Consider the following 13,646-nt stretch of genomic DNA (forward strand, 5'->3'; position numbering starts at 1 on the left):
TAAAGTCTAATGAAGTATCAGTCCCATGTGATTTTGTCTCCTAAATGCTACTGACTTCTTTGAATGGGATGGAGGGTGCCTTATCTCTGACTGAAGTAATTAGAGACGTGAGAAAGAGCCACAGGAAGGCTATGAGTTGCACTTAAGTCAGGATGCAACTTTAAGGGGTAAAAGTCTTTGGAAAGATACAAGAGAGATACTTATGTAATGTAAACTACTAGTTTTTGATGTTGCCCCATCAGTCCCTAATTTACTGTCAGTTTCTGGAATTATATAGGTATAGGCAGAGATGCTAAGAGTATAGTCACGAGCTGTATCAAGATATTCTAGGGTTCATATTATTACAAGGACAGTTACTTTCAAACTATCATTTTTCCATTTTGTTCTTGACAATTTGTAATGCTGTAACACAATGCAAAGCATAGCAATGACAGCATATTAGCAAAGTCCTGGGCTGCAGCAGGTGAGGATATGCCCAAATGCAACAGCTGTAGATACAGAAACAAAGGAAAGAACCTGCTTACTTTTGGAAGGCCTCAGGTAGGCAGGGATTTCTAGCAAGATACCCTTGCCTCCACTGACGACCCTTAAATGAGGTCTGGGAAGGGGTAGATCCTGGTTCCACCCCTTCCTGTTACTCAGATGTATTACATGCACCTGAGCTCCCCTGGGCTGGCCTTGCCCTCCCACCAGGAGCTCAGTATCTGGTTCAGGCCATGACTAAGCATTTCCACTACACAATTTAATTTATTTTCAAAATAGCCTAAGATGAGAGGGACATTTTCTACTTGGTTGAACTGAGCCATAGGAAGAAGACAAATGTAACCACACTTCTTGGTACTCATTTGGAAACATTAACGTAGTCAATTGATTTTCTTGCATTACCATCTTTAATAGTCCTTCATATTCCAAACACAGCCCTAGTTCATTTGCAGAATACTCCACAGATTGATAATGTCCTGTGGTCTCAGGACAGTTGCACAGATTTTCTGGCATTCCCAGTGGACTGCGTCAGTAGCAGGGATACAGTCAGTTCTTAAATGCAGCACTTAATTGCATCATCCGTAGGGCTGTCCTTTCTTACCTTCAACTGGCTGCTTCCTTCATTGCAGAACTTCTAAATTCTGCAGCTGATGTTCTGCAGACAGCATTTCCTTTTTCTATGTAACTCTTACTAGCTTTCAGAGCATTGCTTGCTAGAAAAAAAAAAAAGCAAACAAGAATGTCATGTATGTTACTCTATTTGATTGTGTCTTCACAAATTCTTTCATAAAACATAGACACAGAAAAGCCCAATTAAAATTACATAGACTTTCAGTTTTTGCAGTTGTTGATTTTCTTGAATTTTGTTTTATTGCTTGTAAATTCTTTGTTTTGTTTTTAAGTAAGTTAGAAAGAAAACAGATGCTGTTCTTTATCAGGATGGATAATTTCCAATCCAACAGATCTCTGTAATTTGAATTAGAAGTTTGATTTTAGCAGAGCAGTATGTAGTTATCTTCTCTGGGGTCCACAGGGAAATAGCATATATTACTTGCAGTTCTGCAGATTGTACGTGTCACCATTTGTCTACTAGATAGCAATTTTGATTTTTGTTCTAGTTCTTGAAGGGAATGTGTGGACCTGGCTTCTTGCCCACTGCATTTTCTCCTAGATGAGACTCCTGCTGTTGCTTTTTCCACATCTTCACCTTACTAGCCAACCTTCTTTCTTTAGTACTCTCTACAGTTTCTGTACTCACACAGCATATATCAGCTCTGCTGTCGTGTTGACGCCTGTTTCCATCTTTCACTTTGTCTGCTTCTAGTCATTTGTGCTTACCACGTGTGGCTTCCCTGTCTCCTGTGGAGTGTTTGGATAGGGTGATCAGTGAGTTGCTAAAATCTAAATCTGCTGCATACGTAAATTAGCAGTATGTGCTAACAGTTACACTTGGCCAAGTTCAGGAAGATTTTCCCAGGGTTGGCAAAAAGTTGTATGTGGTGGCCCATTAACTCTGAAGAGTTAGTGGAAAGGTCAGCAGGATTCGTTATCTGTAAAGAGCAGTGTGGTTTTAACCCTGCTTCTTTGTCAGAAGGGACTAGAAAAATATCTCTCATAAGTGGCAAAAGTCCATTGTGGAAAACTTCGATGTGAACAGCTGTAGCTTGGTAGAGTTGTAAGAACTGAAAAAATAGTGTTACAATAGGAAGTACTGGAGAGTTTTAGCTGAGACAGTTTTTCCAAGACTTGCCTATGCCCTTTATCTTCACTGCTGCTGCCAGAATAATTTCTTACTCTTAAGATCTCATAATAAAAATGGTCTTCCACATGGGGTTTATTACCACTTTAATTCTGTAAAGCCAATTAATTTGAAAGAATGGAGCTTTTTATGGAGGTAAAATATATTCAAGGGTTTGCTTGTGTTTCTGAATTTCCTACTATGGTGCTTTCTGCTTGGAACTAATGACTGCAAGGCACAGAGTGTTCTTTCCAAATATCTTGCCTATCTCATGGATGCTTTTTTTAACAGTGCCAGCAGGTGATGTTCAACACATGTTACAGAGCTTTGTTCTGAGTGCAGATCTGTCTATTATCTCAAACTATTGATAAAAAGCATGCCATATAATAGTAACTTAAAAATCATGATCTTTTTTTCCTAACCTTTTGATTAATAGTTCTCATTCCTTCAGTTTTGTTGCAGCCTTAGCTGCAGATCTGCCTCTATTTCTAATATGTGCTAGCACACAAAATTTGAACTCTATCTCTTTTCAATTGAAAATGAAGAAAAATAATAGTTAGAAAAGCTTTTCTGGACCAAAAGCTGTGAAATGCCTACAAGTGGTATGTGCAGCTGGTAATGTGATTAGGAAGAGTTGAAAAACTGACCTATCTGGATTTCAGCAAATCCATGTGCTCTGCAGAATCTGTTATGATGCACATTGTGTAGAGCCCATTTTTCTGTGTTGGTAAAGATGTGTTTAAAAAGCTGCGTACTTTTCAAAGTCATTTGAGCAACTAATACACTTGCAAGTATTCAATAAATATAATTCTTAATTATTTTGCTCTTATGGTTAACGAATTTGAAATAGTGTATAAAATATGTTTGTATTTTCAGTGGTCTTATTGTCATAGAATGTATGTAACTCTTCTCTACGCCATTTCCTTATTAGGGCAGTTAGAAATAACGGGAAAAAGCTTACCTTGCTTATAGATAATTAAGCATACAGTATGGTCTTCACATGGCTTGCTCACCCTTTCTGCAGTCTTGAGTGTGGGTTTCAATTTGCTGAGAGGACTGTTGTTTGCATGACTGAAGCACGATGGTTCTGTTCAAGTGAATGGCATTGAAAAGTATGGGCTATCTTTTCTCATCTGTGCTTTATGGATGCAATTCAGATCACACTGTGCTGAAACAACAAACATTCATTTTAAAAAAAAAGTTAATGATAATAGGCAAGTCTACTCCCACCAGTAGATATAGATATGTATATGAGAGGAAGAGCACAGTTGTACAAACTTTTTTTCCTCTCTTAATTGAACACAGTCACCGTTTTGGTACGTGACTTGTAAGTGGCGTAGTTACATGTTGGTGCAGTTGGAGGGTTATGCACTCTGAGTGTCTCCTGCTGGCTGTAAAGCGTAAACTTAGGACAGCAGAGCACTGTGCTGAATGCTTATTGCCTCTGCAGGCAGGAGGAAGGAGTGCCTGAGGGATTCTTCATTTATAGGAACAGGGAAGCAGAACTGGGCTCTCTCGTGGAGTTATGCGTGTGCTGGAGATGATAGCCATCACTTTGCAGTCAAATCTGTTTTGTTCCTGCTCCTCATCAGTAAGGAGATCCTCTGAGAAATTTCACAAACTAGCTCTGTTTGGAATTTACTGGCAAGGAGGCTATGTTAATTTGTATAGCTCTTAAATTAAACTAGCTTCTACAGGTTATGCAGCATTCTATTCTGACAAACAGATTTTTACTTTGTCGCCCCCCTCTTTTCATATTTTACTCTGAAGGATCAGTAGTGTTCTGTCTGACAGAGCCTGAATGTCCCCAGTAGTTTTGGAATTTATACCTGTCATGAATTCAAAAAGCTCTTCAATTTTATTTGTGGAAACAGCAATCAACTGGAACTTGAGCTTTACACGTTTGTTTTTGATCCCGTGAGTTTTCAATTATAAGGTTTAAGTCCAGTAGTTTTCTCAGGAATACTTTTTCCAGTCTGAAGGTCCAGTTTGGACAAAGAAAATTTCAGGGCTTCAGTACGTATGAAAAGCAGATTGAAGTTTAGTAGGTCACTGTGGGTTCTTGTGGGGAAGGTGGAGTGTCACACACGCACACACACACCTTGGGTTCCATCTCCAAAAGTGAAATTAGAACTGTTGCCTTCTGCAGGAAAAAGATTATTTTGCGAAATGGAGTCTAGGAAAAAAAATCCCTTAGGAGCTGAGAAATACAAAAACTTGAGCTGGGGTGCTTTTTGAAGATATGTACAACAGATATCTCTGTTCTCATTAAAGAATGGGATACAAGTTATCCCTGTGGGAGTAGATAGGAACACAAAGTGAAACCAACACAGTGCTAAGTAAAGATGTCAAATGTAAATATTTATGCCTTTAAATCAGTACAGCATGTTTCATTAAAACAAAAAACAAGACAAACCACACCAGGATTTTTCTCTGCAACAAGAAGGGATCTTGAAAAATTAGAGAAATATTGTGTGTAGCGATTGGACAGATCAAAATGATGGGAAAGGCATTACAACAGAGGTGTGATAATGGAAGGACCAGCACAATAGGAAGGTGCTATAAAGGAAGGGAAGAAGGTTACTCACCTGATTCAGAAAATTCTAGGTTCACAGGGGAAAGCTTCACCAAGGAAGGATCTCCAACCAGAGATCCTTCCCCAGTGGAGGTCAGCCCTTCAGTGAGGTCTAAGAGAGGTGCACAGCCAGGCTCCACCCCTTCTGGTCACACAGCTGAATTGCCTTCACCTGTGCTCCCAGGGCTGACCGGGTCGTTTCCCCAGGTGCTCAATCAGTGGTTCAGGCCATGACTCAACAGTTCCCATACATTGTGGAATGAAAAGACAGAGATACTGTGGCTAAATATGCTGCCAAAATTCCCCAGGGAATGGAAACCCTGTAGAGTGGTGGTATATCTGAAAAGTTCTGTAACATCTAGAAATCTGGAAGCCCTGAATGAAGAAGACTTGAGACTGACTTAAGTGAATACAGATAAAGGGATGAAGATATACTATTAGGCTGCAATATTAGTCTTCAGATCAAAAGAGGAAAACTCAAATCCACAACAATTAAAATGAATGAGAAAGATGTAGTACGGCTAAGTCACAGGATTTCAGGTGCTCGCATGTGACTTGGTGCAATTGCAAAATGAGGTTGTTCTAGAGAAGTTGTTTATGGAAAGCTTAAACATGCCAGATTGGCCTTGCTGAAGCAAAGCTTGGAGGGTTTATTTCAGTAGTGGTAAATCACAAGTAGGAGCTAATTTAAGTTGCAGGCATAGGCCATTCAATAGCAATCACTGTACAGTCGTGTTTGATGTTCTGAGGACAGCCACGCTTTGCACACAGACACTGGGCTTCAGAAGAACAGAGAAGCGAAATGAACTTATTCAGAAAAGTCCTCAAATTAAAAGAGAGGCAGAGTCCATCGAAGCTACACAGTCTCTCACATAGATTACTACAAAAGACAAAAAGCCTTCCACAGCCAATCTACAAAACTATGCTGGGGAACTTTACATACATGCTGTGTATCATTAGAAACAAAGGTCATTGGAAAATTTATGCCTCCCCATCCCTGGTCAGTGTCTAAGCATCTCTTGCTGAATCTTATTTACATTTGGAATCTTATTTCTGAATCTTAACTGTACTAGGTCCTTACTTATTATGTCTCAAAAATAACCATTCATTTTCACTCTCCTCATTTGGATGATCTATGTAAAGTATTTGTTTGTTAGAGATTTTGACAGTACAGTATCATTGTTCAACAGAAGTTATTTTTAGTCCACAAGTGCTTTAGCAACAGTCCATAAAAATAAACCAGCTCTCATAGTTGTCATCATGGACCAAGCTCTAAATTAATTTGTTTTGGAGATGCATGACTGTTTCCAGAGCCTGAATAAAACCATGTGATCAAAAAAAAAAAAAAGCTAGTTAAAAGAGTATTTCATATTTTAAAATCAAATGTGAATAACTCTAAATAATTATATATAGTTCTAAATATTTAAATATCCTAAGTGACTTTCTTTTTTTCTTCTTACTATTGTGTTTTGTATAGTTTTCTCCACAATATTCTGTCCTACTTATTTTTTTCCTCATAAAAATACTTGATAGTGGGAATTAAATATGTCAGTTTCTGTTTTCTCCTCATTTAATTAAAAGATAAAAACATATAACTTGAATGGAATTACTTCTAAGAAATGCTGGTGTTCATGAGCTGAAAGCCATTTAACCTTTTTGAAAGAATATTGAGATTTGTTTGTGACCAATCCAGCTGACCTGTTTGGAAAGCCATAATATTTACAGGTATGATACGAAATTTCCAAGGAAGGGTTGTGTCAGTTCTATAAGATAAGCAGAAACTAGAAAGTGAACAAGGTAAATAAATAGCACATGATGCAATGTTAATTTTTTTTGTGTGTGTTTCAAGAACAAAGTAGCAGAGCATGAATTATCTTTTAGATCCCAAGACTGTTCTTTTGTTTAAGAAAACATTCAGATGTTAATTAAATTTGAAGAATTAAGGGAAGTCACTGCACTCTTTTAATCTATCATGGGTTCAGTGAGGACTCAGGGATTCTGCAGTTCATATTCAGTGGCTGTTAATTTTGACAAGCAGGCTGTAGTTTTAATTTGATGCACATTGTTATTAAGCAGATGCATTTTATAATGGTTATGTGCTTCTGCAGAGCACTGGTTTGAGGGGAGTGGGGAGCACTTAGTTTCAGACCATATGAAATGACTTAAAGGAAACATCTTATTAATTGCTCTTTTCCACTGGGAATATTAAAAAGCAGAATAGGTCTTTGAAGTGCTCACAGATAGCATCTACCCACTGTACAATTTCTTTTTGTTTTTTTTTTTTTTTTTTTTTTTTAGTTTTGCCTTTTGTTTTCTCTCTCACTTAGTTACTCTCAGGAAAACCTTCCCCAGTGTTATGTGAGAGCCTAGCTAATTTAATGGCTTTTCTTGAGGGATTCTATTAATATATATATATATATATATATATATTTTTTTTTTTTTAAGAGTACATTATATGAACTAGATCATACTTATCTGCATGCTGGCTGGCCCTTGGCAGAATCCAATAGATTGTGTCATGGCATCCCTCCTCGTAAGCCACATCATCTCTTCTTCCGTGTATACTTTTAATCAACATGTCTTTTGATGTTCTCCTCCACTGTAGCACCTACCAATTTGCTCTCTGCAAAAGTAAGACTTGCTGGTCTTTAGCTCAAGGATCACCCAGAAGTTCTTGTAAACTTTATTTTTCTATGGGTGCCACCTTTCCTTTTGGATGCTGAAGCTCATGTAAGCATTTGGTTTTATGCCATTCAGCAGTTTTAGACTGGGTCTTTTTAGACAGAAATTGTATAATTAGACAGTAAAACTGTCTATACTACTAGAAAGCTTTTATAAATAGCAAAATATGGTAGTATTAAAAAATAAAAAATCTGAAGACTGTGAAAAGTGATTAGCATTTATTTTGCCCTGTTCTCTGTTTTGAACTATCTCACTCTTCTTTGTTGGCTTGTAATTCAGTAATCCCCACATGAACTTGGGATTTTACTTAACTGAGATTTCTCTTCATGTTTATCACTGCTGGAAATGAAATGTCAGAGCTTTTTGAATGTTTCCTGATCTTTTTGCTTTGTGTAGGCTACACATCACCCTTTATATTGAGGCTTTTGTTATTGTTTCATGTATGTTGTCAATACTCCCCTTGTGTGTAGGTAATAAAAGCTTCCTTCTTCTAAGCAGAAACAGCAGCTGTTGACCAGTGAAAAGATAATATTTTGCTATCTTTAGTATAGTATATTATATATATATATAATATATATTATATAATATATATATTTTATATATATATATATATATATATATATATATATATATATATATATACACACATGTAGTATATTAGTATAGAATAGTAAGTTGGGCGTGTTGCATTGCCTGCTGCGTGGCTCTCTGGGTTGTCAAAGATCCAGCAATGTATGATTTTTGTCAGTTTGTTCTGGACACACTGTGAAGCAGTATGTGCTTGTTGTCATGTTCTTCCAAAACATTGTGAGTTTGGAAGCCTTGTTTGCCTGTTATAATTTAATAGTTAGGACACTTAGTTTGTCTGTGATGAAATGCTTCTTCAGTCTCCAGGAATGAGGGGTGAAGAATACCAAGCTACCAAGCAGTCTGTATATAAAAGTTAATTGCCTCTATTTAGACTTCTGGAGATGGAAGATGGTGGACCAGAAAAAAAGTGCACGCACACCAGTACTGCCTTGTAGATTACAGCTAGGCAAGTAAACTTAGAGACAAGGCTGTGCTGTAGGACATTGCTCCATGTCCTTACAGCTGCTTTATATTTTTACAATCAAATCCATTTTTGAGTTACTTGGAAAAGTCTGTGTGTGTATCCTGAACTTGTATCCTGAACTCATCACTGTGTAAGTGCCATGTTTAATGTGAGCCACGTGTTACTATTTCATCTATTTTCCAGATATTAAAATAAAACATATTCCAAAGCATCCCTTCTGACACCTTCATTTGAGAGATAGAAATGTTATACTCTCATCTTGTAGTTCGGTCTGAATTCTGGAGGAGGATGCTGAGCTTTGTTGCTCTATCAGTGTTTATTGTTTTGTTGTTGTTTGATGTTTTTTTGTTTGTTTGTTTGTTTGTTTCTGTTGTTGTTTGTTTGTTTTTTCCCTACTGGCATGCATGGTATGAGCCCAGAGCTCATGTGTGTCTCCAGATGCTTCACCCGGAGAGCTTTACATCACTTTGGAAGCCAGTTCTTGTAAGCTAGGTTTTGCAGTGCCTAATTTAGAGATATGTAAATCCTGTATTAGATAAGGCTTTCTTTATGGAGTATGCTTTGCACTACTCTTCATTTGGAACTAAAACATTTGGAATTGGATTGCTTCCCAGAACAGCTTCATCTAGGAGAAAGTTTTTAGCCTGTTGGGCTGTAACTACAGTCTAACTAGAATGAAGAGCCAAAGTTAGCAGGAGTTTCAGCAGCAGAGCTTGTCCTAATTGAAGTACATTTCCATATTTAATTATTTTCCCTTTTGTCTGTAGGGTAAATCTTAAAATGCTGTTTGTATTTCTGTAGTGTTGCTCCATTTTTATTTCCATGTTTCCATATTATTGTGGAATGGAAAACTTGGAGACAGTGAATTGGAAAATTGACATTCATCTTGTTTATGTTTTAATTGGAGATCTTGATAAATTTGTACAGATTTGAAAGGTTGGCCTGGGAAAGGTGCATTTCTAAAGATGGAGGTTAATGTGATGTAATTAGTTTTCTGTAAGCTGGAGATTATCTGTTTTTCAGAGTGATAATGCAAGAAGAAAAGACTGACGAAGCAAAAGTGAATAATGAAGGCAAAGGGGATTAAAAAATAATCTTCACAGCCACGTAATTGTTATGCCAACAAAAATTACACTCAAGTAAAAAGTGGCTTTGGCTATCAGTAGATACATCTGCAATTCAAAATAGCAACCTGAATGTCATCTGACATTCTCTGTGTACGTTTTCCTTTACAGGCTGCATTTTACTCTCCTGAAGTGGTGTTTCCCTCCTCTTATACTCCAGCCAAAGTTGATCGTAGCAACAGCAGTAAATTAAACATTCTAAGTTTGCAAGCTGTAACATTAAGCCTTCAGAGATGTCACTGAGTTACCCTGGAAACTTCACACAGTCAGAATGTGCTGGTACCTAGTTCAGGATGAAAAGCTTGTATTTTGCTTTTTAAACTGAAGTTATTCATGCACATTCAGTTTGTGCATATTTTATTTTTTTGTCCAGTAGTACAGAATCATATTTTGAATGGATCAATATGAAGTATGTAATTGCATAGGAAAAATGAGATTTTAAGCTGAATGTTAAGCTGAATACAAAGCTGATGTGGCTTGATTTTATTTATTATTATTATTTTAATGATCAGATTTTTTTTTCAGTATCAATCTGCACCAGGTTAGGCCTAGGGCTTAATCATAGAAGGGTCTAGAGCTGTCCTGGATGGCTTCAAGCTGCACCAGGGGACATTTAGGCTGGAAGTTAGGAAATACTACTTTTCTGAAAGAGTGGCCAGGCACTGGAATGGGCTGCCCAAGGAGGTGGTGGAGTCACCGACCCTGGAGGTGTTCAAGGAATGTTTGGATTTTGTGTTGAGGGACATGGTTTAGTGAGAGCTATTGGTGACAGGTGGATGGTTGGGCTGGATGATCTTGAAGGTCTTTTCCAACCTTGTTGAGTCTGTGATTCTGTGAAAGTGGGAGAGTCTAAGCCTTCTTTTATGAATGTCCCTTTATTCTGTGGGAAGGAAAGCTTCTCTTGTAGGACAGGAAATAGATGGAGGAGGGTGCTGCTTTTTTTTTTTTAGCGTTTAACAAAATTTGTTCATCTGTGCTTGCTAAGAGGTGTAGATTACATCCCCAGCCCTAGACAACAGGAGCATTTGTACAGTTTTGTTCTTCCCAGGCTGCTTAACTCGCGAGTTTCTGCACAACCCTTACTTGTGACATCCAGCAACAAATCAACCTTAATAAAAGAGAGGAAGGTAGCTGCATACAGCAGTTGTTAATGTTGGAAGGCTTTAGTTTTGTTTTTGCTATAAAAGCTTGGATAACACTGACAGTGCTCTCCTGTGGCAAAATTTCATCCAGAAGTGTTGCTTTAGAGATTACAACACTACACTTGGATTTAATTTTTTTTACAAACTTAAATACTCGTTCCCTGAATCTAGAGTTACATGTTCCATGAGCACTGTTTGGTGTGTTGCTTGATTGGCTATCCTAAGGATATTCTAGAGGATGTTAGAAGTGCTCACAGCTGTGTTTGTGGTAAGTGGTCTTTGGCCTTCTGAAACAGAATTGATAGGCCAGTTTATTTATTATGTTTGTATGTAAGAGACTGTGCCTCTGTTTTAAATTAAGGTGTTGGATGTATCATGTATTTAGCAGTCCTGAGAAGTTTTATGCAAGAGCAAAATAGCATTACTGTGACCATCCTGAACATATAAAGAGACTGGACCTGTCAGAAGGTCAGTGGTAATAATATTTGGAGCCCAAATTGTGTCTGGTCTTGTAAAAATTTTTCAGGTCTCCCCTGTAGTGATTTGCCAAAAAAAAAAAAAAAAAAAAAAGTTTAGCACTGAATGAGTGTTGAGCCAGACAGAGAACAAATCAGAATGTCTTCTTGTTGAAAATCAAACTTCCAATTTTATTGTAAAACCTCTGTGGTCAATAAAGCTAGACTACCTCCTCTTGTAACTACTACTTAGCATTTCTGTACAGAAGCCAGCTACAATCTATCTGTCTTATTTTTCAATGTTTTTACAACTGTGACAATAATGCCAAAAATTCTCAAACAAGGACTGCAGTGCTGGACCGTGATGATACTGATGGCTGAAAAGTGGAGCTGTGGATTAGTATGTATGCTTTAACATGTGCATGTTGCCCCCAGCATTGCTGGGAGGAGGTGATCTCCTAGAATTGCTTTGTCTCTCTCTTACTCCTTCCATTGTGCTCTTCTTGTGCATATGCCTCTGCACCAGCTTGTTCTTTTGATAGGATGGACCGGTAGAGATTCTGCATGAGATCCAATTGTTTTAAATCACTAACATTTGGAAGTCTGTCGTTCGGTACAGTTTCTTGATTTACCAATTTCATGCTTCTGCTTACATCATCAATGAATCCTGGCTGCTGACCTTCACTTGAGATGCAGCATGGCCAAACGTCCAGGTAACAGTCACCACCTCAAAGCTGAGAAGTGTGGGAAAGCTCTGACTTGTTATCACTTGGTATTTCCATCTTGAGATCGTGAGCAGGAGAACTTGTGGTGCCTTTCTTAAGCATATAGAGTACACCTTTTTTTTTCCCCCTTCTTCTGTCACTGGAAGTTTTAAAGAAGGAAGCTACCTAATTCTCAGGTTTCCTTGTGTCTAAACTTTATCATTATTCCATCCTCAGTCTTTTAAAAATCCTCTATGTATGCTCTTTATGCCACCAGCTCTGTTCCATGCAGCACTCCCTTAAAAAGAGGAATGCTGACAGTCTGAGGTTGATTCACCTTTCTGTTCATTTTTGTACACAATGGATCAAATCCAATGTGAGGTGCCAACTTGAAGCTCACCTGCCATGGTACAGCATTTCTCATACTGCCATGTAGGTGAATGTTTGGGCTGCCTGTGGAGGGTTTTTGAATAAGAAGGTTTGAACACACATCTTGCATTTGAATGTGTTCTGTAAAAATGCATCACAGTGCTGGTGCTGTAGCTGTGCTGTGGTCATGCAAATAAAGAAGAAAATAAATGGAAAAGCAGTATTACAAAATATACTTAAACCTACTGTGAGCCTTGCAGAGGATGCAGTACAAACTGTCTTGAGTCCTCCAGCTGAGGAGTCTGATAAAATTCAACATCCAAAAACCAGGAATTGAGAAAATTGTTTTTGTCTTTGAAGGAATAGCTTCTGATAAAAGACAGCAGGAACAGTGCAAAAGGAAATGCTTTCCTGACGTTTTTATTTGAATCAGTAAAGCCGCTCAAAACCCGGGGATTATTTGTAGAGTGGTTAATCTTTCTCAAAGCCAATCTGTGAGGGTATAAGAAAAGAAAACAAACCCCTTCAACAGTCCTAGGAAACACAGGCAGTTTGGTTCATGACCAGGAGTTTGTTGGTGCTTTGGTTGTTTGTTTTCAGAAATAGCATCAGTCCTACATTTCCAAATTCTCTATGATTTCCCTGAGGACTTTTTCCTTGTGTCTCTAGTGTACTGATCAAGCACAACATTTCAGGGGGCAGTTGCACATGGCCAACAACCATCTCCCCTGGTGATCAGAAACTTATATTGTACAGCCTATCTTAAAATTCTAATTTAAGTGTTATAATAATTAGATTTACATAAAAAACAATATGAATAATATCTCTAGAAACAATGCCTTTGAGGATTTTGTTGTCTTGTACAACTTGTTTGTGGGGTGAACTGCCTGGAGTGAGTAGCTGGCAGTTGAGTATTTCTGATAATCAGGTATGCATATACAGAGTGTTTAAAGTTCACTATACATAAATATAAAACATTTTCTCTGCTGTAGTACTGTTGATGATAATTTTAAGGAACTGTCATATTTGAAGTCATCAGGAGATGCAGATCTGTGCAGCTTTTCAAAGCAGTGAGGTACTCTTGAAACAAGTAGCCCTCATCTAAACATCTCCATTAACTACTGGCCTGTAACCTCACTTTCTCTGAGTCTGGATTTTTAATAAGGTGTGCTTTTAAAGTCATCTGTCCTGAGAAGATTTGCAGTTGAACGGGCAGGTTGTCATGTAGTTACATGACAATGTTACACATTGTCACATACAATGTAACAATGTAACATGGTTACATACAATGGTACACTGTGCAAGTGACTACATAAAGCG

General features: G+C 37.8%; 1 protein-coding gene and 1 long non-coding RNA gene across 9 annotated transcripts in view; one reads left to right on the forward strand and one right to left on the reverse strand.

Moving 5' to 3' along the window:
- The window catches only part of SEC24D (SEC24 homolog D, COPII coat complex component), a 119,897-nt gene that overhangs the window by 83,993 nt on the left and 22,258 nt on the right, over positions 1-13,646 (forward strand). The window lies entirely within an intron of this gene.
- On the reverse strand, positions 6-5,745 carry LOC125691913 (uncharacterized). The gene is made up of 3 exons (XR_007376326.1): positions 4,810-5,745; positions 3,183-3,389; positions 6-1,196 (listed from the first exon to the last, which is right to left on the reverse strand). It is a non-coding gene; the product is annotated as an uncharacterized LOC125691913 (long non-coding RNA).

This window comes from Lagopus muta, chromosome 4 (assembly GCF_023343835.1).
Source record: "Lagopus muta isolate bLagMut1 chromosome 4, bLagMut1 primary, whole genome shotgun sequence".
Lineage (NCBI taxonomy): Eukaryota > Metazoa > Chordata > Aves > Galliformes > Phasianidae > Lagopus > Lagopus muta.